This window comes from Delphinus delphis, chromosome 2 (assembly GCF_949987515.2).
Source record: "Delphinus delphis chromosome 2, mDelDel1.2, whole genome shotgun sequence".
Lineage (NCBI taxonomy): Eukaryota > Metazoa > Chordata > Mammalia > Artiodactyla > Delphinidae > Delphinus > Delphinus delphis.
In genome coordinates, this window is record NC_082684.1 from 112,170,254 (window position 1) to 112,195,042 (window position 24,789).

Consider the following 24,789-nt stretch of genomic DNA (forward strand, 5'->3'; position numbering starts at 1 on the left):
AAGGGAGCCTTCAGCACTGCTGGCAACTTGACTCTAGTCCATACATTTAACCACTCTAGGAAAACTGAGTTATGGAGACTTAAAATGACATCTTGAAAGGTCTGTGGTAAACAGTTTAGAAAGTCCCAACATGAGAAAATAGTTTTCTGTAGAAAACATTTCTATTTCCTAACCTGTTCTTTGGAAGCAGAAGCTACTCCTGGCTATCACTCCACCAAATCTCAGATTCATTTCCTCAAGTAACTGGAATGCAGAATGACTTTTCAAACTGGTAATGTGGGATTTCCCCCTCCTCCAATCCCTTCATACTTCATGACAAATCATTAAAGTGTTCTATAGCAAATCTCTGTGAGGCCACATGAACCTTCCTCACCGGTAAATCCTCCATTGGTAGGAGGTTAGACACACAACAAATTACTCATTATAAGATTAGCCATAAATTCAGGGTTGATGGTTGATATCTGTATTAGTTTTCTATTGCTGCTGTAACAAGTTACCATAGACTTAGTGAATTTAAAATAACACAAATTTATTCTCTTACAGTTCTGGAGGTCAGAAGCCTGAAATCAGTCTTCCTGCACTAAAATCCAGGTATCTGCAGTGCTGGTTGCTCATGGAGGCTCTGAGAGGAAAATCTGTTTCCTTGTCCTTTTCAGTGTCTAGTTGCCACCTGGATTCCTTGGCTTGTGGCCTCTTCCTCCATCTCCAAAGCACATCACTCCAATCACTGCTTCTATCATTATACCACCTTCTCTTCTGACTCTGGTTCTTTCTGCATCCCTCCTATAAGAACCATGCTGATTGTATCAAGTCTACCGAGATAATCCAGGATAATCTCCCCATCTCAAGATTTTTAACTTGATCACAACTACGAAGTCCCTTTTGCCAAGTAAGGTAATATTCACAGGTTTCAGGGATTAGGACATGGACATATTTGAGGGACTATCATTCAACCTACCAACAACGTCTGTTCAGACGGCATCTAAACCTGAGAATAGTATTTCTCCAATAATTTCCTCAGCTTCTTCTTCAGGTCCTGTCAATTTTAAAACACCATGTAACCATGTCTCAGCCATCAATCAGAAGTCTGTCAAACAGTCATTTGTACTTCGTATGGGTTTTACATCCTTTACTGGTAAGACCTGGCATCTGAGATTTGATTTCTTTTCCCCTTCATTTTTGACACTGAAAACTGTAAATGTCATTTTGTTATCAGTGTCTCAATATAAATTAGAGAACATTTGTTCTAAGCACAAGGTTTAAATCAGGCCTTGACTTTCTGGATACTCACTTTTATCGCCTCTTTTGCTAGGCAGCTCTGGCCACTGTAGCAATGATGAGAACTAGAGTAAAGACCAGGACTGCATACAACTGCACATTAGGCATGCCAGTTCAGCTCACAGTGCTTTTCTCCATACCAGGGCCTGTAACAGATAAATCCCATGAACCAGACAATATTGAATATGTCAGGACTGACAATTCTCTGAGGCTGAGACATCCCGAACTGTGGGAGACTGTAGCTATTACTGTGCCATCTGGGTAGGCTACAGTATAAGGAAGAATTGAACCTTGGGGGAAGAGTGAGTTGGGTTATACCTGTTGAATCCAGGGACAGTGAATTTATCCATTCATTGACTCAATCAATCAGTCATTCCTTACTAATTACAAGCTGATAATACCCACCCAGTGCTGGGGCTGCAGAGATAAGAGACAATATTGTAAACATGAATTTATGGTCCCATGAGGCTTGCTCCTGTTTATTTAGAACTTGCTATGGACCAATCACTCAGAGAGAACTTTTTGGAATGTAGTTCTTGTACATACAGTCCTCCAAGAAATACCTCAGGGAATTTAGACCAATCTTCTGATTCAGGAGGAACTGGTGGGTGGAATGAATAGGGAGGGGACTCAAGTCAAGAATAAGTTAAGTGAAATATAGGTTCTGTCAGCCCCTGGAACCTACTTGGGGACTTTGGGATATGGGGGTCACATCACACCCTCCAGGGTTAGGCATGTGCTGATTCAAATCACTGACTGAAAGGATTAAAAGAACCAGATTGAGTTTATCTGTAGAGCAGCCTCACATTTGGTGTGTTTTATACTATTGTTTCAAGGGAGCCCTGGACCCAGCTGTCCAGGGACAGGCCCTCATCTGAAGATGGCTGTTATCACAGGTCAAAACTCACGTCTCAGAAAATGTGGTGCTATCTCTGGGAAGCAGGAGGTAACGTACATTTTGTTCTCATCACAGAGACAAGAAAATTCCCTTTCAGAAAAGGTGCTGCTGGGAGCCGGTGTGTGAGGAGCACAGGGCTGACCCTTGTTGATTGTGGAGACAGGAGTGAAGACAGGGCCAGCTATTTTGAGCATCAAAGTGTAGTCATTTCCATGGATGACCATTGATAATGGTAAATTGGACAAAAGCAAAGTGCTTCATGGTGCCTGGCCAAATTACACATCTGGTGTGATCAAATTCTAATGTCAGCATCTGAAAGTCTAGAAAACTGGCTGAAGAATGTGCACCCCACCCTCATTTACACTCTCTCTTGGAGGTCCTGGGCTCTATGGAAGACATGGTGCTCTTTAGTCACTGACTGACCTTCCCTCTGAAACATGTGTCCTGCTTTGATTGATGCCACTTCTTTTGAGGGAAGGAACCACACCAGGTCCTCCTGCAGCCCCTATCTTAGAATGGAGTCTCAGGGGCTCGACTTAGGGGAACTAGAGAGTTTACCTGAAATGGCCAAAAGCAAAAAGATTTAGACTATGCAAGATACATATGATGGAAACTATGAGTGATGGGGATAAGAGGAAGCCTTTCTTATTCATTCAGCATTTCATAAATATATATTGAGCACTTACACTGGGCCAGATTCTGCAACTAGTGATGGGAATTCAGTGGTGAACAAAACATGGGTCCTGCCTGCAAGTTCTGGCTAACAGGCATCATGGTTTAGCCCTGTAGGGATAGCTGGTGGTTGCCCGTTCAGCATCCATTCCCATCACATCCCTCCCAAGCCACACTCCAGTTTACTCTGCAGGCCTGAGGTTTGAGTGGGTATGATGTTACTTCCAGCTCTGGAGATGGGCCCCACTAGCTGAGGTTAATCACTGTATCCAGAACGGCAATTAGGCAACACAACTCCTGCCTTGGGCCACACACTTCAGAGTGCCCAGCATTTGACCCCATTTCAAGCATGCATTTTACTATAATGTGAGAGTCTGGGGGACTGGGGGAACAGACCCACAAGGAGCCTACAGCTCCCATTATAGAGCAGGCCCTTGGTATCAGGGCTCTACTTCCTGGGCCTGCACTGGTCTCTTGCCCATTTCTGTCCTCCCAGAGGCAGATCATGCTGCCAGTGGGCCCACGTCTAGGCCAGGTGTAGAGCTTGAACATGAGGGCGGGGTATCCACATGCATGTGTAAAAAGCCCTTCGCCATGTGGATGGAGCATGAGATGGACGAGCAAAGGGGGGGGTGGCTATTGCCTAGAAGCCTCTATTTGTACACTTGCCTGGAAGCCATAAATATTCATGTAAGCCTAAGATATCGCATCTTCATCAACCCCACAAATGGTTCAGGAGTGGGCAAGGAACCCAAGTTAATTCAATCAAGTGAACTTCAGGAATTTTGTGGATTGTGACAGAAGGAACCTTTTAGAACTACTCTTGCCTAAAGCCAGCCCTACGTCTGAAAGTTTTGGGCTTTGTAAGTCAATCAATTCCCTTTATCATTTCAGCCAGTTTAAATTGGAGTTTCTGTTCCTTGCAACCGAAAACATCCCAGTAGGGTATCAATCCCATTTCTATCAGCTACCAGCTGAGCTACAATGAGCCTGCAAATCATTTTTATCTCAACAAGGCTGAATTTCCCCAAATGTACATGAGGATGATAACTCAAATGTTGCTGGGTGGCTGGGAGGAAGGAGAGAAATCATGTGTGGAAAAAATTGCCTAACCTGGCATAAAGTATGTGCTTGGTAAATGTCACTTCCCTTCTGATCAATGTGGACCAGAGAACTCAGGTGAAGCTTCTAGAGGAGTCCACGACAGTCACTGTTTCATGTCACAAACCTTTACTAGGCCCCTCCCAGTCATCAGGCTCCACATTAGGGGTTAATAGCCAAAGATGAATGAGCCAGAGGCTCTGCCCTTGAATGGCAGACAGGCTCATGGACTGCAAGGGAGAAAGACGAGTCCTCAATCACATCAGCATGGATGAGGCTGTGCTCACCTGTCATTCCCAGGACCTACTCAGGGCCTGGCACAGAGGAGATGCTCCCCAGTGTTTGCTAAATTAATAGGATGTGAAACAAACCAGGCCTTAAAGAACAGGTTGGATATGCATAAATAAAGAGAAATTTGGAAGGCATTTTGTTAGAAATTGCTTTTTGTTGTTATCAACAGAAACCTAACCTTCATGGTTTCTACACACAGAGATTCCCTCTCTCCTGTGAAGTCCAGAGATTATATTCCAGGGCTGACATGGTGGCTTCAAAGGACCCTTGCTTTTTCTACCTTTCTGCTTGGCCGTGTGTAGCCTTCCTGTCAAGGTTTCCTCCCAAAGGTCCTAGAAGGCTACTACAGTTCCAGCCATTCTATCCATATTCCAGGTAGCAGTTAGAAAGAAGAGGAAAAAGTGGAAAGACAAAAAGGGGCTTACCCCAGCTGTCCTTCCTTCTCAGAGGTCCCTCCCTCTAAACTTCCACTTAAAATCATTAGCTAGAATTTAATTCTATGATTACACCTACTTGCAAAGGAAATGTTGTTAGCAAAGCACAACGGTGTCTCCATAATACAGTTCTATTGGCAATAAAGGGGAGGAGGATGGAGGTTGGGGAGAAAACCAGCTGCTGCTATCACCAGTGAGCACCATAAGAGCAGAGATGAAGATGATTAAATACAGATGCAAACTCTTATATATAGAATGGATAAAAAAGGTCCTACTGTAGAGCACAGGGAACTCTCTATTCAATACCCTGTGATAAACCATAATGGAAAAGAATATAAAAAAGAATATATGTGTATATATATATATATATATATAACCGGATCACTTTCCTGGACAGCAGAAATTAACACAACACTGTAAATCAACTATACTTCAATTAAAAAAAAAAAGATGATTAAATAGCCCATGACCAGGAGCAGGGAGAGGATAGATTTAGTTGGAGTGGAAGGTAACAAAGAGGTCAGGATTTCAAACTTTAGAATCAGAAATACCTGGAGGGCGGTTCCAATGCTGGACTGCTGGACCCCACCTCCAGGGTTTCTCATTCAGGAGATCTGGAGTGAAGCCCTAAAATTTTGCATTTCTAACAAGCTGGCAGATGATATTGATGCTTCTGGTCTGGGGACCACACTCTGAGAACCACTTGAGGATGAAGTTAGGACTTCATGGACCCCCTTAAAGCTTTTGAGCTGGGAAGAAAAACAATGAACTAACTGATTTATGAGGGCTTATCTGTCAGAGGTCTGTAAGATGGGCTGGAGAAGGTAGAGATAGAGGCAGAGGCTGAGGCAGTAAGAAGGCAGGAATCAAACCAGCACTGGAGTTGTGTTCAGCTAGGCTTAACTGTATTGTTTATAGCAATTCCATGAAGATGCTGACCTTCAAACCCCAACTGTATTAGCTGTGGGGAAACCAATCAAGCTAGCTGCCTTATGCCCAAGACAAACCTGTTATTGAGGGTATATTAATATTAATGATTGTTTTTTTAAAAAAATAAGCAAAGATGATATAATAACATGTGTCCCAGTCTCCCTATCCTACCCAAATGCAGCCCAAAGAAGTTTATATTGAAAAATGAGAAGCAGCTGGGTGGGACTCACAAACAAATTATCAGGTTGTGATTAGAAGAAATAAGATGGCAGAGAGGGCTTCCCTGGTGGCGCAGTGGTTGAGAGTCCGCCTACCGATGCAGGGGACACGGGTTCGTGCCCCGGTCCGGGAAGATCCCACATGCCGCGGAGCGGCTGGGCCCGTGAGCCATGGCTGCTGAGACTGCGTGTCTGGAGCCTGTGCTCCGCAACGGGAGAGGCCACAGCAGTGAGAGGCCCTCATACCGCAAAAAAAAAAAAAAAAAAAAAAGATGGCAGAGGGACTAGGTCAATGGATCCTTGTTCCTTGCAAAACTGAGTCTCCCCTGGTTTCTGTTTGTTTTGCCCTCACCTAAGTTTGGGGTTTGCTTTTAGGACTGAAATATAGAGGGAGGCAGGATAGCCAATTGAGGATTTAAACCAACTCTGGTTTAGCCCTAGTCCTAGCTGCAAAGCAGGGTTGGTAGCCAGTCTCTGGGGAAAGGCAGGCTCTGGAGAGTTTGACACCCAGAATGTGGCTAGATTTCAGCCTCCATTTGATCACTTGGCCAAAGCCCTTGTGCGGGACACAGCTTGTAGAAGGGTAAGAGGTGGTCAGGCTGTGAGAGGTGACGTACCCGCAGGAGCCCTGGGTTTCTCCTCTGCCAGATGGGATGGTAGGCAAAGGCCTCAGAGTTTGGGGGCAGATTAAGTGAAGTAAACAATATAAAGTACCTGGCACATGGTTAGTAACCAACAGCATCAGTTTTCTTCTAGATTTCCATTTGAATCAGTGAGGGTAGCTGGATGGGTTAAGCCTCTTGGGCTGCAAGGGAATCATCTGTTCCTCCAAATCTTGGCACAGCTGCCCATGCTTAGCATTTGCAGCAGCGTGCCTGCTGCATCTCCGCCAGCATCTCATCGGCGTGAAGAAAAAGTGACGCGGGGCGCAGGACGGGAGACCAGCTGAGCTTCCGCGGTCAGCACATTAGCTCCCTAATACTGCCAGCTTCAGGGGTTGCCAAGACCCGACTGGGAGTCTGAGATCCCAGTGCCTTCCCTCCCTTGTCATTAATTTCCTAAGCTCCAACACCACTGAGATAATGCCCCGCCAGGTGCGGGGACTTCTCGAAACAGCTTTGCCCTCCGATCCAACGCATAGCATGGTCCCTGTGTGCTTGGCGCAGGTGCTGGAGAGGCCAGGAAGGCAGGGGCACGGGCATCATTTCAGCAAGCCCTGTAGGTATGAGGCGATGTGGCGAGCTTTCACCGCTGATGACTCTCTTTCTAAAGGCGCCAGCCAAGAGGCTGGAGCACCAAATCCCAATTAAATCACAAAAGAAGTGGGAGCAGGCGGAGGATGAGTGGGGAGGAGGCTCTGGGAGGGCCGCTTACCCTACTTGCCCAAGGCTGAGCAAGCGTTGCTGGATGGGGACTTTTCTCCTCTTGGTCCAGGAATAATTGTAACAAACCCTGAGCACCAATCACGGGCCAGACATGGGCAATCCAGAGACGAAAGAGACCTGCTGAGCAAGCTCACATTTGAGTCGGGGAGACAACTGCCAACAGCCCCTAGCCTACAATGGTGCAGGAGCTCTAATACAGCTCAATGGTGGTGTTGTGAGTACAGGAAGGAGGGACGTCTATTTCTGCCTGCAGCGATGGGGAGGCTTCAGAAAGCAAGGGGCACTGGAGCTGATTCCCAAAGGATGGGCAGGAATTTGCAGGCAGAGAAGATGGGAATGGCATTCCAGGGGCAGGAACAGCATGTAGCAGCCAGCGTCCTGAAATGTGGTGGGGAGTGGAGGAACAGGTAGGGAAATGACACCAGCAAAGTAGTGGCACTGAAAAGGGTCTTCTACGCTGAGTCTTGTCAGGGGACCAAAGGAGGGAGAAGTCTTGTAGACCAAAAGCAAAGAGGAAAATCCTTAAGCTGCTCTGTAACACACACACACACAAACACGCATGCACGCACGCACGCATGCACGCACTTTCCCCATCCCCATTTTTGGGGGTTAGGGAAGGACAGGCTGGTAGGATAATGAACTTCTAGGAGTTAGGTGCTTGATAAGATATCCAGGCCAGCAAGATGGAGAGAGTATATCCTAAACTCTGAGATCAGTGCAGAGGGCAAAGAGCTGGGAATGGGAGGTTAAGTTAAAAGATCTGGAAGAAGGCAGTGGAACAGGAGGAAAGAAGTTGGGCAAGAGGTAAGGGCATCTGGAATTTTACCATGCCTGGGGCTCTTTATCTGCATTTTATGCAGTATCAGTGACATGGCATGATCCCCCACTAATTATTTGGATTCATTTGTCATTAAAGATCATCTGACCCGTGCCCCTGACCCTTCCCTATATGTAGTCATTAGTGTCAGGAAAGGCAGCAGGCAGGGACCAGGAACATAAAGCCTGGGTCTTGTAGGTACAATGTTGTTTAAATTCATGATTATGGGTTATGTAGGGTCTGGCCCAGCTCAAGGGCTTGGAATTATGAGTGTAGGAACTAGATTCAGGGCTCAGAGTTGATGTGGGATCATTCTCCAGCCAATCAGAGAAAACCAGCATCGTGCCAGTTTGTTTTCTCCCAAAACCATGTGACAGAGAGAGAATACACAGGTGAGCCCCAACAATGATGTGAAGAAACATGCACCTGGGGCTTCTGTGAATAGGAACTGATTTTTTATTGTGTAATAGTGTTGTCTAAATAGTCCAGATGGTGTCCCTGAGACCCTAAAGCACAATGGGCTGGAAAGGGTCATGGGAATTCAATCCAATAAACACTGTTTGATACCTACTGAGGCAGCACTGTGCTCGACACTGAGAAAGAGAAGAACAATACCAAATCAGGCCTGGCTTTCCTGAAGCTTACGGTCTAGATGAGAAACAGAAAATTAAACCTTGGTTACAACTGACCTGCGCTAGGTCTATGATTGAAGAAGCATAGGTAGCCATGGAAAGCTATCCCAGGACCCAATAGGGGCTGTGTGAAGGATGTTCCAGGCAGAGGAAAGAGTGTAGCAGGGCTCCAAGATCACAGTCACCAAGAGACTGGCATAGATAAGCAGGGAGAAAAGTGCAGTGGGATTCCAGAGTGGAATCCCAAAGCCAGGACCAAGAGAATGGGCTTTACATAGACATCACAGGAAGACACTGGAGATGGTAAAACAGGGGAACAGCATCACCTTCTGGGGCAAATTACTCTGCCTTGTGGAAAAGGAGCTAGAGGGTAGCAAGAGGGCAGACAGGGCTTCACTTAAGGGATTACTGTGTAGTTCAGGCAAGAGGTGATGGGACCTGGATTTGAACACAGCAATGGAGGTGGAGGGAAGTACAGAGACACCAGAGATACCTATGGAAGTAGCATGGGCAGAATTGGGATACTAAATTATGATGCAGGCATGGGGGTGAAGGAGCTTGTCGTAGGCTGAAGACTGGCCCCCAACAATAGCAGGTCCTAATCCCTGGAACCTGTAAATGCCCTTTGCTTTATAGGGCAAAGGCACCTTGTAGGTGTGATTGAATTAAGGAACCTAAAATTGGGAGATTATCCTGGATTATCCAGTGAGTCTTAAAAGCAGTCACAAGCATCCTATGAGTGAGAGTCAGAGGGAGATTTGACACAGAGAAGGCAGTGTGACCATGGAGACAGAGATTAGAGTGATATGGCCACAAGCCAAGGAATGCTGGCCAGAAGCTGGAATAGTCAAGGAACAGGTTCTCCATTAGAGCCTCCAGAGGGAGCGCAAACCTGTAGGCACCTTGCTTTCAGCCCAGCAAAACCAGATTTGGGGCTTCTGGCATCCAAACTGTGGGAGAAAAATTCTGTTGTTGTAAGTCACCAAGTTGTGGAAATTTATTTACAGCAGACACAGGAAACTAATAGAGAGCGGAAGAGTAAATTCTAACCATCAGTTTCCTAGTTTGGACAACTGGGTGGGCACTGAACATGGAAAACCCCAAAGGAGAAGTAGGTAGGTAATAGTGGGTTCCAGCATGGCCATGGTAAATGTGAGGGTTCTGTGAGCTATTGGAGGGTAGATGTCTAGCAGGTGACTGGAAATACAGCTTTGATGCTCAGGACCAACTTCTGGGCTAAAGTCTGAAATTTATGAGTCATTATTAGCATTGAGAGAGTAAGTGAAGCCATGTTGGTGGATGAAATCACCAGGGGTGATGTGGTTCTCACCCCTAGCAACACATTAGGACAACCTGGGCAGCTCTTTCAAATGCCTGAGCTCCCTTCCTGGCTATTCTAATTAACTCAGCCTGGGTGTCCAAGCCTTCCTATTTTTTTAAAGCTTCCCAGGTGATATTAATGTGCAACCAGGGTCAAGAGCCACTGGTGTAGAAAAGAGAAAGGAGCTGAAGACAAACACCTGGGAACAGTGGTTTTCAAAGTGTGGGCCCTGGACCAGCAGCGTCAGCAGCATCTGGGAGCTTAGTAGAGATGTGAATTCTTAGGACCCACCCCAGACCTACTGAATTAGAGCTTCTGTGGGTGTGTGGTCCAGGAGCCTGTATTTTTTTTTTTTTTTTTTTTGTGGTACGCAGGCCTCTCACTGTTGTGGCCTCTCCCGTTGCGGAGCACAGGCTCTGGACGCACAGGCTCAGTAGCCATGGCTCACGGGCCCAGCCGCTCCACGGCATGTGGGATCCTCCCGGACCGGGGCACGAACCCGTGTCCCCCGCATCGGCAGGCGGACTCTCAACCACTGCGCCACCAGGGAAGCCCAAGGAGCCTGTATTTTAAGAAGCCCTCCAGATGATTCGGATGCATGCTCACGTTTCTGAGAACCACTGGGTTAAAGGATGATCATCAGAGACAAAGAAGCCCTTCTTCCAAAACAGAGATGGAGTCCAAGTAGCCAGCAAGGTGTGTGGAGATCCAGGAAAATGTGTGAACTGGCATCAAAAGGAGGTGGCATTTCTGTAAAGGGAGCAATAGTGCCAGAAGGTCAAATAAGGTACGATCTACATCATTGGATGTAGTGACCATGGATGTTAGTCGTTTTTGACCTTGACTAGAGCACGTTCAGTGGGGTGGTGGGATTCTGGTGGATTGCAGAGACCCAGGAGTGGGTAAAAATGAGGAATTGGAAGCAATGAGTAAAAAACACTATTTTAAGAAAAGAGGGAAGAAGAATGGGGCCAGCAGCTAGAGGGGAGATGTGGAGCCTAGGGAGCTTGTTTTTCATTTATTTTTATTTTTAGGGTAGAAATGACTTCAGAATCTTTGAATGTGGAGGGAAAAGGAGCAGGAGAGAAGGAGAAGTTGAAGATATGGGGCCAAAGGGGGGATAGAGCAAGGGTGAAGAGGAGGCAGGAGGGAATGAAGTCCAAAGCACAGGGGTTGGAGAAGCCTTGGATGTAGAGGGAAAGGAGAAATGGTACATTGAGGTATAAATCCATTAGGAGGTGTGAGGAAGCCTGAGGGCATTTTGAGGACGTTGGCTTGCGGTGTTACTTTTCTCTGGAAGTAGACTGTAAGTAAGATCCTCTGCTGAGACAGGGTGGGTGTAGGTGTGATAAATTAAAGCCACTGAAGAATGGGGACAGAGGGCTGACAGGAGAAAATAGAAGTCATCCTGGGCGGTGTCACAGCTCTACTTCTGGTTGAATATTGGGAATTTATCTTGGCCCCAATTTGCAGGCTTGTGTGATTTTTTTGTTTTCCTTTCACAATGCTCAACAGAAAGGGCTAAGAGTTGAAGTGGTGCGTGGCTGGATTTTGCCAGGAGGGTGAGATGAAGGGGCTTGAGTTGAGGATGCTGGCAAGAGAGTGGCTGACACTCTGGATGGATCCCGGACTCTGGGCAGGGAGGATGGGAGTTGCTGATGGACAGAGGGAAATAGATAGGTCAAGGGGCAGGCTGTCTGAAGGAGGATGAATAACTAGTGACACACGCGAGCAGAGACAGGGTTGTGATCAGAGAATGGGATGTCTGAAATGTTACGATTTCAGAGGTGGATTCTAATAGAAGCAAACTAGAGATACACTGGAAGGTGGTATCTGGTGCACCAGGGAAAAGAGTGTAAATTCAGGTCACCAATCCAAACAGGTCCAGGTAAAGGGGCAGGGTGAAGCCGGGAAGCTGAAAGACAGAGGAGCCGGGCTGTGGTCCCTGAGGTTTTGGGGGAGGGGAGCTGCCAGGGGGCCCTCTCAGAGGGGTGTGATGGGGTGCTCCAGAGACACCCTCTTGATGGGAAGTATCAAAGCCCCCGGTGTTGCATTGTTCTTGCCTTGCACCTGACCATTGCCACAATGCATCATTGTTGTTGCTGTTAATAAGAGCTGGTGTGACCTATTAATTAATATACGACAAGAGTCAATGTCTGTAACTGCCCTCATCTGAGTCCCCATTTTGGAGACAACAGAGGTGGGCAGGAGGGAAGTGGTAGCAATTTCTCAGCTCTTTCTCAGCTCCCATTTCAAGGGGTTTCCCCTCCCCCTTCTCCCTCCCAAGCTGGCATAGCCCCGCAATGGTAACGAGGGAGCCTCTGGTCACCCACCATCCTCTGGGTCCACATGCACCCTGCTAGGTCGTCCCTCCTCTCACGCCCTCACTGGGTTTCCTGTGCTGGTGTTCACTGAGGGGCAACTGCTACTGTCTGTTTCTTGGGAATCCTGTTGAGGTCCAAGGTGACATCTGGAGTCCCTGCCATAAGCCCCCACTTAGGTCCCCACGTGCTGGGGCTACTTCCCAGTGATATTCTACACGCTGGGATCTCTCATTATTTTGTGTCCCCCACCAGGGGAAACAAGCAGGAACTTCCGGGGCCCCAGATGCCATGGGAACTGGGCAACAAGGGAGCTGGGCCCTCTCTCGGGGGCAAACATCCCCGGCTGTCAGCCTGGCACCTTCCGTACTGGTCCATGCCGAGGGCAGGCCTTCTCTGAGAGGCTGCAGTTCTCCTGGGCTACCCTCTGGGAAACAGCGAGCAAACCCTCCTATTTTGAGACTCACCCAAATTCTCGAATGTTTCTACAAATCCTCCTCAGTCTCCCCAAGGAATCGGAGGGGGAAGGAAGCAAGGACATTCATGTCTGACACCTTACTCTTCACCCTCCCCCTTTCTCTGCCCCCCAGCAATGGCAGGCGTTCTGCTTCCTCTTCCTTTCTGACAAATCTTATTTCCTCCACATATTTGGTCTTCCCTCCCTCAGGCAATGAGGGCATAAAAGTCAAAAGAAGAAAACTGGATTTCTTTCTTCTTCTTCTTCTTCTTTTTTTTTTTGCCACACCACAGCATGTGGGATCTTCCCCAAGCAGGGATCAAACCCACGCCCCCTGCATTGAAAGTACGGAGGCTTAACCACTGGACCGCCAGGGAATTTCCAGAAAACTGGATTTCTGAGAAGACAGAAAACTTTGACGGGTATTTTGAAAATATTATTCCAGTTACACTAATAACCAATAACAGTGTTAAGAGACTTATCTATACTGTTTCATAAAACTGCAGAAAGGGCTTCCCTGGTGGCTCAGTGGTTGAGAGTCCACCTGCCGATGCAGGGGACACGGGTTCGTGCCCCGGTCCAGGAAGATCCCACATGCCGCGGAGCGGCTGGGCCCGTGAGCCATGGCCGCTGAGCCTGCGCGTCCGGAGCCTGTGCTCCACAGCGGGAGAGGCCACAACAGTGAGAAGTCCGCGCACCGCAAAAAAAAAAAGAAAATAGAAAACCTGTGAGGTAGTTCTATTATCATCATTTCATAAACAGGGAAACTGAGGCTCAGCAAGGCTAATAACATGTCCAATATCACACAGGTGGTAAGTAATGGAGGGAGGCCTCCAACCAGGTCCACGTGATCCAGAGCTGGAGGTCTTAACCACTATATACATGGCCTCAACTAGCCCACCCAGCTTCTGTCTGTCTCCAAAGTCCAGAAACCATGGATCTTGTTTTCATTCTCTGTCCCTGGAGCCCCAAGGGTAACACTTCCTGCATTTTCCCGTAACAGCAACTGAAGGAGGTAAAGGAATATTTCGCCATCTCTCCAATGTCTGAACCATTGGGAAGGAAGATGGGGTTAATATTCATCCAGGTTGACCAAGATCAGTCATAACAATTGTTAAAATATTGAAAGTTGAATTGTTAAAATACTTCTATTCCAGCTGGTAAATAGCTGCAGTCCTCAAATACCCCCCACCCCCGACCCTGCCCAGGTGCCATCCTCCAGGGTCTCATTTTGATTGGTTGGAACTCAAGCTATACACGTTGATAAATATATTGAATATTACTCCTAAAAGCAGAAAAGAGGGGCTTGCCTGGTGGCACCGTGGTTAAGAATCCGCCTGCCAATGCAGGGGACACGAGTTCGAGCTCTGGTCTGGGAAGATACCACATGCCGCGGAGCAACTAAGCCCATGCGCCACAACTACTGAGCCTGCGCTCTAGAGCCCGCGAGCCATAACTACTGAAGCCCACGCACCTAGAGCCCATGCTCCGCAACAAGAGAAGCCACTGCAATGAGAAGCCTGAGCACCGCAACAAAGAGTAGTCCCTGCTCGCCACAACTAAAGAAAGCCGGCACCAGCAACGAAGACCCAGTGCAGCCAAAAATTAATTAATTAATTAATTAAAAAGAAAAAAACAGAAAAGAGAAGTTTTACCCTGCTAGGATTGGACATATATGTATAAATGCTACCTCAAGCTACTGATGATACCGTAAAATTGGCATTTTTCTGTAACTTTAGTGAAATAACTTGTATGAAAGCACAGCATCATGCCTAGCACATAGCAGGTGTTCACTAAACATGAGCTGAACTATAATCTAAGTTATGTTGCCAAAAGTCTCCCTTGAGGGAGAGTTTGGAGCCCAGCAATTTCCAGAGTTGATGGAATTGAGACTCATAGCAATTTTCATTTAGGTCCCTGATACAGAGATATGAATCAGATATGGCTAGAATTGGAACATCTGGATAAGCTTGCAAAGGCAATTGCCTGGCCATCAGAACCACTGGACCTGAATGGGGACTAGCTAACAGGCAAAAGCAAAGTGAAATAGGAAAGAGATTTGTGCCAGCAGCAGAAGCCAATTGTACTAACCACCAAGTCCTCCCTGCGGACAGATGTCGGGCCCTGTCATTTATTGAGTGCTTTATCCTCTTTTAATCCCTAAACCCACTGTAGAAATAGTCCCAGATTCCCATTTTGGATGTTTGGAAATTGGAATTTAGAGAGGGTTGATAACTTGTCCAAGGTCCATGGCTATTAAGACATGGAGTCAGGAATCCCATCCACTCTATCTTGTTCTATAGCAGTTAGTCTGTCCCCTCCACCACAAGCCTAGGTGTTCCCCTTATACACTGCTGTGGTTTGTTTTAACCGAACCTTAGAAGGTAATCACGAAAGTAATGGTCCAAATAGTCCCATATTCCCAATGAGACATGTTTTTAGTAGAACTCACCCACAATCCAGAGAGTCCGGCAAGGTCTGTTATGATGGGAAGAGTAAGGAGATGCAAAGAACCAAACACACACACCTACACCTGCCAAGAGAAACAAGAAAAGACGACATCAGTTGACAAGACCCATGACCAACACTCACTGCCTCGAGTGCTCCCATGTGGGTGGAGAATTGGATGGTGCCACAGACATACTTTGCCAACGGATGGCGTCTCTGGATGAGCAGGCTTGGTCTTGGTGTAGAAGGGAGCTGTGAATGATGTGGCGGATGAATGTCCGTGGTGAGCCTGGTGGTTGGATTGATGCAGTGGGAGCTTACATTCCTAGACTGTGCGTGTTGACAACTGGGATCAACACAGCGGGCGGGCTGAGGTCTAGACACAGGATGAACTAAGGCTGGAGTCTGTGTGTTCACACAGCATCTCTGATGTCTAGTCTTTGCTAATCTGTGTGTGTGTGTGTGTAGCTGTACATGGTTTTCAAAGTGCTGTCTCAAGCAGGATGGGTTTTTAACTGGACGAGGATTTTAAACATGTTGGTAATCGTGGTCCCTGGATCCCACTCTGCCCATTAGCAGACGGATGAATGAGGTTACTTTTCTTTTTCTTTCTACCTCAGTGGAATTAGCTACTTTCTAACTGGTCTCCCAGAGGGTGGAAACCACTGTGTCCATGCTTGAATCCACTGCCTCAGTTGCCTTTGTAAACACAGATCTGACTACGTTTCTGCTCAGAAATTATCTGAGGCTCTCCACTGCTGTAGTTTGTCCACAGATGATATTCTGAGCATGGAAATGCGGCCAAATAAGTTTGGGGGAGACGCTGCAGATAAGATCCTCTCTGTGTTTTACAATGTACAGTAGCATATTAAAGGGAGTACAGACCTGTTTCCTGTGTTTTGGGGTCTTCTCAATGAATTGGGCTACAGAGATGTATTGTCCTTTGAAACATCTGCTAAAATCTCAAGACTATATCTTATAGAATAAGCCTTGGAAAAGGCCTGCCTGAAAAATAATATCCAGACTGAGTAACTTGACTTTCAAAACCTTCCAGAATCTTGACTTAATATTCTTCAAACGTGGCAAGAGTTCAGGATCAAGAATCAGATCCCAGTTCAAATCCCAGCACTGGCATTTAATCCTGTGAAACTTTGGCCTTAATCACTCTCCCATTCTGTGCCACAGGTTGCTTATCTATAAATGGCAATGACTGTGCCTTCTTGAAGGGTTATTGTAAAGGACTGCATGAGAGAATGAATGTAAAGCCCATAGTAGAATATCCAGCCTACAGAACAGACTCATGAATAGAATTTCTATTATTATAATTATCTTTGATCCAGAAAAGAATGAGACCATTTCTGAGCACACAGTATCTGGCTTCCTCTAAATCTTCTACAGAATCAAATAATCAGACTCCTGATAATGACAAAAGCAGTGAAAATAACTGACCAGGGTGTTGAATACATATGAAGACTTTTAGGGGTTTTCAGTACCAGAAAAATAACTTGGCCACATGATGTAACTTACTATGAACATCACTGGTTGTGAAAATTAGAAGACAGAAGGTCTGCATTTCCTGGCCCTGGAGCTACCTATAACTTGGTGTGGGACCCTGGGAGAGAATCTTGGCCTCTGAGGGACTCAGTTTCCCCTTCTGCAAATGAGGACATTGGGTGGGAAGATCACTAAGCTCCCTACCAATTCTAAGTCCATGGGGAAACCCTCCTTCTCTATTGCCTCAGACATGTGTTAGTTAGCTCCCAGTGTGGCATTTGCTCTGTCACTCTAAGAGCATCACACTGAGATCGACACACCAATTGTGTTGCCTTATACCACAAAGGACCACACTGGACCATCTGCTCCCCAGATCTGCCTGTGTGACTCAGGTCATAGCAGCAGAAACTTGCTCTGAACGTGAGGGTCAGTCAAGAGGAAAGGCAGAAAGACAAGGTTTTTCCTTTCTACTGATTTGGTATCTTTGTCTTGTCTGTGGTTCCCTTGGCACCAATAAATGAATCCCTGGGGTGGCAGTAATGATTGGGATTTTGGTTTTATGATCTGACCATGTAGTAATCTCTGTAGAGGGATGTTAGAGTCTCTGTTGGGTGAGACAGGTGACAGATTACCTAGTTTGTCTATTTGACTATTTTAAGCTCTGCTCAATTAAGAATGTCAGCCTACAAGGAAGGAGATTGGATCTTTTAAATATGGACCAGTGACTTTTTGTGTTTCTGTATTTACTTTTGACTTCTGGCTAAAGTTGTAGAGCTGAAGCTACAAATTCTCTATATGACTGTTAGTCCATCAATGAAAAGGGCCTTGATTTCTCATTTGTAAGAATATAAAATATTTTCCTACCTCTGGAAGATATTCTGTTTCTTAAATTATGGGAGCACTCTTCTGACTTGTTTATAAACAAAAATCAACATATAAGTGGAATATTCCTAAAATTCCCAGGAAAGAGAAACATTGAATTTCTGATACTTCAACGTGCTAGACCTGAAAAAATCCATCTTACATAAATTGCTAGCTCAGAAACATTGTAGGGAACCAAACACATAATTACAGAAAATGTTGGCAAATCACAGTTCAAGAAACACTAGCTATATCTTTTCTCTGATTTATCAGTGTTAAGTGTAATACCGTAGTACATTTTATTTTACTTGGGTTTGTATTCCTAACAAAATCTGAGTCTCCTAAGTGTATATAGGTTTACTAATCAAATAAACTAACATTACTCCCAATGAGGTTTAAGATTATGAAAAATGTAAATTTGCATTCAACTGAATTGAGTCATTATCTGACCTTTTCATATCAACAGTAATTATATTTTGTATTGAACCAGTTTAGACAATTTCTAACATCTTTAGGTGAATTAAAAGCTTGGACAAATATCAGAGTGAGCTAATTAATGGATAATTCTTAGATACTTAGCTATTTTCAAGATAAGATAGAATAATGAGACTTTGATTACAAATTATAATTTAAAGTATATGTGCTTTTGCTTCTTATTTTTATAAGCTATACAGCTAAATCTTTGGGTCATGTTAATAAACATGTTCATTTTAAAGTGTAAAAGTGGTGTCTGTAGCTATATAAAATTGTGTTGTATGTATCACAAGTTCTGTTAGTCTGCTAAAATACTCATATATGACAGACAGTCCTTCATTATCTACCCCCTAATTTGCTCTGTGAAATAGAAGTTAGTTACTTTAGTTAGAAGTCATAATTAATATGGATGGTTGAGACAATACTAGGAGCGATGGTGACAGAAATACAAGTGTCTGTGTGCTTTCACTTTTTAAGCAAGTCTATTCCAAGATATAAGGGAAGGACACAACTTGGAAAGTGAAATCTAGTTGCCCTGGTTTATAACACCTGACTCTGAAAAGAAGCCGTGAAAATGTTAACATTTTGACAAAGTTCTCCCAGCTTTGAAGGGCTGGCTTCCTTGATTTACTGACCAATGTCATTATCCATAATATAAAAGAATATTCTTTACCTTCTGTGTAATCTTCCTAGATAGCAAAGATTCTTTGTCTTACCAGAATAATTTTCTATCCCTCTATCTGAGCTTTATGTTTACTTTATTATGTCCTTGATTATGAAAAAGCAGTTCATCATATAAAAAGAGCTCAGATGTTTTATAAGCCTGTTATTTAAAAATATTTAATAATCACTTTGATAAATAGGTAGCCAATTATTCTTTTTCAAGCATCCAATGATCCTATCTTAATCAAGTATCTGAATATCCTCTGGCAACTCTTTAGATTTTTTGCCTTCCCTAGATTGGATCCTAATTTAGAATAAAATAAAATAAAATGTTCAGGATATTTTCTACACCTATCTTTGAAAATTCCCAGTAGACCGCTGGAAAATTGCAAACATTTGTACTTTCACCTTATATAAAGTGAAGTACTAAAAATAACTAGGTTTGTTTGGTGTGATTCATTGATTCTCTGGTTGGAGTCACTATTGTAAGAGATGCATTTGAAGAGTTGTCAAATCGGAAGGGCTTCTCTGTCTCCCCTGCAGAGACATGATCCTGCTTCCCAGTCTGGGCAACAGTGAAAATGGTCTGGTTTCCCTCTTCTGTCATACAGCTTCTATAGGATGAGTAGACTTAAGAGTTCAAAGGATTTGGGGGAGGAAAGAGTTCAGTGATTGGAGCAAGCATGGAGGAGAAACTTCTCTTAAATTCCTTCTCTCCTCTCCATGCTACAGGCCCACCATTTTCCAGACGTTTCCTTCTAGATGGAAACAGAGTGACCTATATAAATCAAAGACTGGCAGAACCACTTGGATGGATGAGTGGGGGGTTAGGGTGAATGTGTAGGTGGGTGAGTATGTGGGTGGTTGGATGGCTGGATGGGTGGGTAGGTGGATGGGTGAATGGATGAGTGGGTGGATAGGTGGATGGATGGATGGGTAGATGGGTGGATAGCTGGGTAGATGGAGGGGTACATGGGTGGGTGAATGGGTAGGTGGGTGAGTAGATGGGTACATGGATGGGTAGGTGGGTGTGTGCGCTACAGCAGGGATTTGACCTTACACAACTATAAGCAGTCCCTGTGTGGCTGTTGTCTGACACTGCACTTGAAGTCCTCAGAACTAATAAGCTGGCAGGGAAGATCGGTATAATATGAGGGAGAGCAAGAACAAACTGGACCTCACAGGCTGGACTAAAACCTACGTCAACCTTGATGACCAGGCCACCTGCGGAAGCTGACCTTAGGCCACAGGGAAAATTCAGCTGTTCTTGCACACCCTAAGAAATTTTGTGAGTTTCTCAGGTTCTCTCTACCATATTTTCCAGGACACCATTTTGCTCCCACTGTAGCTTATCCTTAAATTTATCTGAGGGTCCTATTGAGTAGGCATCCCCCTAGTCAGCCTGAGGGGACAGTTCACAAGGACCCACACCTCTTTCTTCCTCTCTGATGGTTCTCTCCTGCCCTCAGGCTTGTTATCTAGTCTGGGGTTGTTATCTAGTCTGTGTTTGGAGAAGAAAAAGAGCTGCTTGGCAAACAAACATCCTTCCCAAATTTTCCTGCCATACTCTGGTGCAGTGGTTCTTTAATCTTTAAAGCCAGGTATGTGATGTCTTTTCCTCTGGCTCTGCCGTGGTCATCACTTTTGGGGGAACTGGGCTTACATCTGACTGCTGGGGCTAAAGGGTTCAGAAAGGGTGATGGAGGGAGGAGAGAAAGCAAGCAGGACATTTGGAGCAAATGGAGAAATTTGGAGTCGAGTGGTACTCATCAATTAATACTCCAGAATTTTATCTACCGCAAAAATACTAAAAAACAGAGGACTGCCTGAGTAATAATTTCAACAAATAACTTACTCCTTTCCAGTAAAGAAACAAACCTCTTTCCACTATACCTACTATACACACTGCCTTCGAATCCACTGAGACCTGGCCCTTGACTGTGAAAGTAACACATAGGCATGGTTGTTGGAATTGGAAGCCACCATGGACCCTGAGCATCATTGTATGTTCTTGCTAAGGGTGCTAGGAATGCAAGGCACTGACTGCTCTTCACCTGGACTACTTTCCAGAGCTGTGTCCTCAGTGATTAACCTTAAGGGAAGAGGTAGCATCTCTCTCCCCAAAGCTGGCTTTCTTCCCCTCCCTATAAAAGTGATGAATCCTCCAATCACAGTGTAACATAATTCACTGCCTGTGAAGCAGCCATCCAAGCCCACCTATGTCACTTCCCTTTACCTCCATGGGACTGTAGGTCATGGAGAACTGGTACAAACAGAAGCTCCAGCTACAGATTTTGCCATGAGTAATAAAGTCCTTTGTCTCTGACCCAGGAGTGTCATGTCTTCTGCCAGCATCCACGGAACCGTGATGTGTTAGCTTGTAAGTAGGATAAAATCCCAGACCATTATCAGTTCTTTTCAATGGTGGCCTCTTAACGCCTTCTCCCAAAGCGTGCATGGATCACCTAGACCACCATCTATGTGCCTTAGTGTGACCCTGCTAAGGGATATAAACAAAAGGTGAAGCAGTTGATGATAACAAAAACCAAAGCCAGGGTGGAAATCCAATGTCCACCTCCCACTGGCTGGGCTTGCCTGGTACCCATGCCTAGAAACCCAAAAGCACCATGACAGGAGAGAACTGTTTGATGGTGTCCTGGCCCAGCATAGGTGCCTGGCTGATTTGGGTGCATTCTTGGTGGTTTTAGGAAGAAGGTATCTACCAATGCACTCTGGCTTCTTAGCCTGCTGCTAGCAAATGCTCACCATTCCCGGACTCCATGCAGCCTTTCTAGAAGAGATTTCAAACCTAATTAAGCTTAACATTATCATTGTTTTTATCATATTAAGTTCCTGCTTGGCCCACAGCAGCGGTGGAAAAGAGTCAGTGCTGCATCTTTAAAGAGAAACAACAGATTTGGGTTCAATTAAAAATTCATTAAAATGCAAATTAGTTTGTAAATTTTTTTTCTCTCCTTCTGATGATTCCTCAATGTGGCTTTTTAATCATAGTGGGCGCTGAACAAAAGGTGAACCCGTGGCTAGAAAGGAATAGAGAGGGAGAGCTGGAATTCTGAACCCCATTCACTGTGGCTGGATGCTGATTCTCTGAGAGACTTACCCGTTCTCCTCCTCCTCCTTCCCCCTCCATCACTCTGTTTTCTCCCCAGAGGAGACTAGTTTCATGATTGCTCCCCAGTGCTTGACTGATAACTCCCATCATTTTCCTGATCTCCATCTCGCTGAATCTTAAGGGAAACACCAGAATAAAATGAATAATTACCCTTATCCACCTAGAGCCCCTGGCCATCCCTCTTATTTTGATAATGCTTGCGGGGAGCTTTCTCCTCTGACAGGACATTGAAATGTCACTAGGGGTTCCTGCAATGACTTAAAATGACAACCCCCCCTCCCCCCAAATGGTTAGCCAGGTAACCTCTTTGCCCAAATCCTACAAAACCACAGAGCCTGCAGAGAGACATGAACAAACTAACAAAATGTCTACTATACACAACACCTGTAAGGCTTTGCTCTCACTCTCTGACCAGTCTACCCAGGAATCTTAGTAAGCTCCCTACTGTTATGCCTGGCATAGGAATGGGGAAACTGAGGCTCAGAGATTTGGGGAGATACTTGCCCAAAGTCACATCACTAGAAAGTAGTAGTCAGGACTTGAACCCATATCCCTTGGATTCCAAAGCCAGTGCTCTTTCCGTTACATGAATTCCACGATTCTTTGTTTCCATTTTCACGGAGCTGGTCCGGCTTTTTGTTTCGAGGATTGACCAGCTGTTACATCCAGTTGATTCTAAGACAGGTTGGATGTATACACGGATGCTAGCTTTCTAGAGAACATGGTGCCTCAGATCCCGGGAGCGATGCTTTCACGGTGCTGCTGGCTGTGGGAAGCAGGCAGCTACTGCAAGTTCATTAGACGCCCCTAATTGCTGAGAACACATTCAGGTGCTATGGTAAATGCAACTTAATTGAGAACTAATTAACTTGTTATAGTTATCTCGTTACATGACAATTAAATGTCTAAATATTCTTTTCTTCTCAGATAAAGGAATAAAAAAGGAAAATTGGGGGTGAAACTGAATCTCCCATCAGATGGTAGGGCCTGGGTAGATAGATGGCAACACTGCCGGTGCAGCAATGGGGCCTCGTGGTCTTGAAGATGGAGTCAAGCTCATTAACACCGTTTTAAAGGAAGATGTTCAAAGGCGGTGGGCAGATCCTGACTTTCAGAAGAATTCTCCATTAAATCTGGTGCAAAATGGGATTTGGCCTCAAAGGCTCCAAGAGACAGAACCTGGCAAGGACTGTTTCTCCCACCCAGCTTCTCTCTAGCAATTTAAGGTCTGGGCTTTGTATCCTTTTGTTTGCTGATAATCTGCCCTTTTCTGTGAAAATCCAAGGAGACCTTCCACATAACGTAACTTCGTGCTGTTGTCAGGAGCTGACTGCCAGGGCAGGGCTCTGTTTCAGCCCAGCTCTCATGTAATCATTCAGCCACAATGTCGTTTAACCCTCTCCTCTGCCGAGTTTCCAGAAACTCCTCCAAAACGAATCACCAGCAGTGGGGGAGCTGAGAGGTGCCTCCCTGGAGGACCAGGAATGAAAGGAAAGCTAAAAGAATAAGTCGTTCACGGCACTTTACTCTTTCAGCCCTGATGTTTCTTGTTTAATTATGTGTGTTTAAATCACCGAGAAAAGCAAATCCTGTTTATTTCTGTCAGAAACTAAAATTAATATCGGGTCCTGGCAGACAAGGGAGTCAGATCCCATTCTCACAGGCTCGTTGCCATTGGAACTGATGGGCTGGTGAGTTTGGGCTGCCTTGTTGAGATCTGTTGGTATTGCACTAGGAAGTTATCTGGCTTTTCATCTTAATGAAAGGCAGACATGGCTGCTTGGAAACACTCCTCCTGACTCTCTCAACCCCTCCAGTTTGACGACAAGTACCCTTTCCAGATTCTTCTGGTTCCTCGTCTCACTGAAGACGGTCCCAACCACATCGTTCCCGGGACTTTAACATTCATCCTTTCTCACAGCCACTGATTATCTTCTGTTCTGGGGGCTGATAGTGCTGACTTAACTTGCATCATCCCTAGAGAGAAATTAAGATGCTGAAGGCCCATTCTCTAAGGGGAGCTACTTACCTGGTCTGCCCCCAGGCTGGATGTCCAAACCCCTCGTCCAGGTATGTTTCCGTAAAAGAACCCTTAGTTCTGGCCTTTGTGAAGACAACAAAAGAATTAATGGAAAATGATGAGCCCACCCTGTGGAAAGAAAAATGATAAACCACTTACTATACAGTCAGCAAAGAGCAAACTGTAAATAACATACAGTGAGATTCTGATAGAAGTTTCCAATTTCTTCTCGCTACAGAACTCGTGCAACCCCTCTTTAGTATCGTTAAGAAGCTTGCCTGTCATCTGATTCCTTTGGGTGTTTTGAAGTTTATTTTACCACCTAGGTTTGGCTACTCTATTTCTGCTGTGTCTCTAACCCCGTTCCTGTCGCGCTTCAGTCTGTGCTGGGACACGGCTTCTTTGTATGAAGCCCTTTCTTGCTTCTATTTGCAGAAAACACTCAATCTCTGCTTATGCATTTGTTCAAAGTTCACTTTAAGTACAGAGTATTTATCAACTGTATTGCTCAGCAAATTGCCTGCTGCTGGTTACTCATTAAAGGGAATGGCTTCTCTTCCTATTTTGCATGGCCCTGAAGCTTTCTGTCTCTGTCTCTCTCATGGAGCGCTCTGTTTTCCTTGGCCAGCTGCCTCTGTTCTCAGACTGCAACCTGATGATTGGGGGCATATTTCAAGCCCTCTACTTCTTGTGGGTGGGGAAGGTAATGACCAGTTTGGGACTGACATTAAAAAGAGCTCTTCTATTGCGTAGAAACATGGTTACTGTGTTGAAATCCTCCTGGCAGAAGCAGCATCCTGGTGAGGGAGGTTTAACCGAAGCTTTGGGAATGGAGGTGGTGGGGGGGCTACAGAGTGGTGTGGTTTCTGCCAGAGAGTGGCTCTCTCAACCCTGGCTGCCCTTTGGAATCCCCTGGGGAGTGTTTGAAATTCTGACACCTC

At 45.4% G+C, this 24,789-nt stretch overlaps 1 long non-coding RNA gene across 1 annotated transcript; it reads right to left on the bottom strand.

The window, feature by feature from the left end:
* Positions 1-1,300: 1,300 nt before the first annotated feature.
* On the bottom strand, positions 1,301-23,975 carry LOC138413985 (uncharacterized). Its single transcript, XR_011246348.1, has 4 exons — positions 23,858-23,975; positions 21,817-21,943; positions 15,208-15,288; positions 1,301-1,424 (listed from the first exon to the last, which is right to left on the bottom strand). It is a non-coding gene; the product is annotated as an uncharacterized lncRNA (long non-coding RNA).
* Positions 23,976-24,789: the final 814 nt, after the last annotated feature.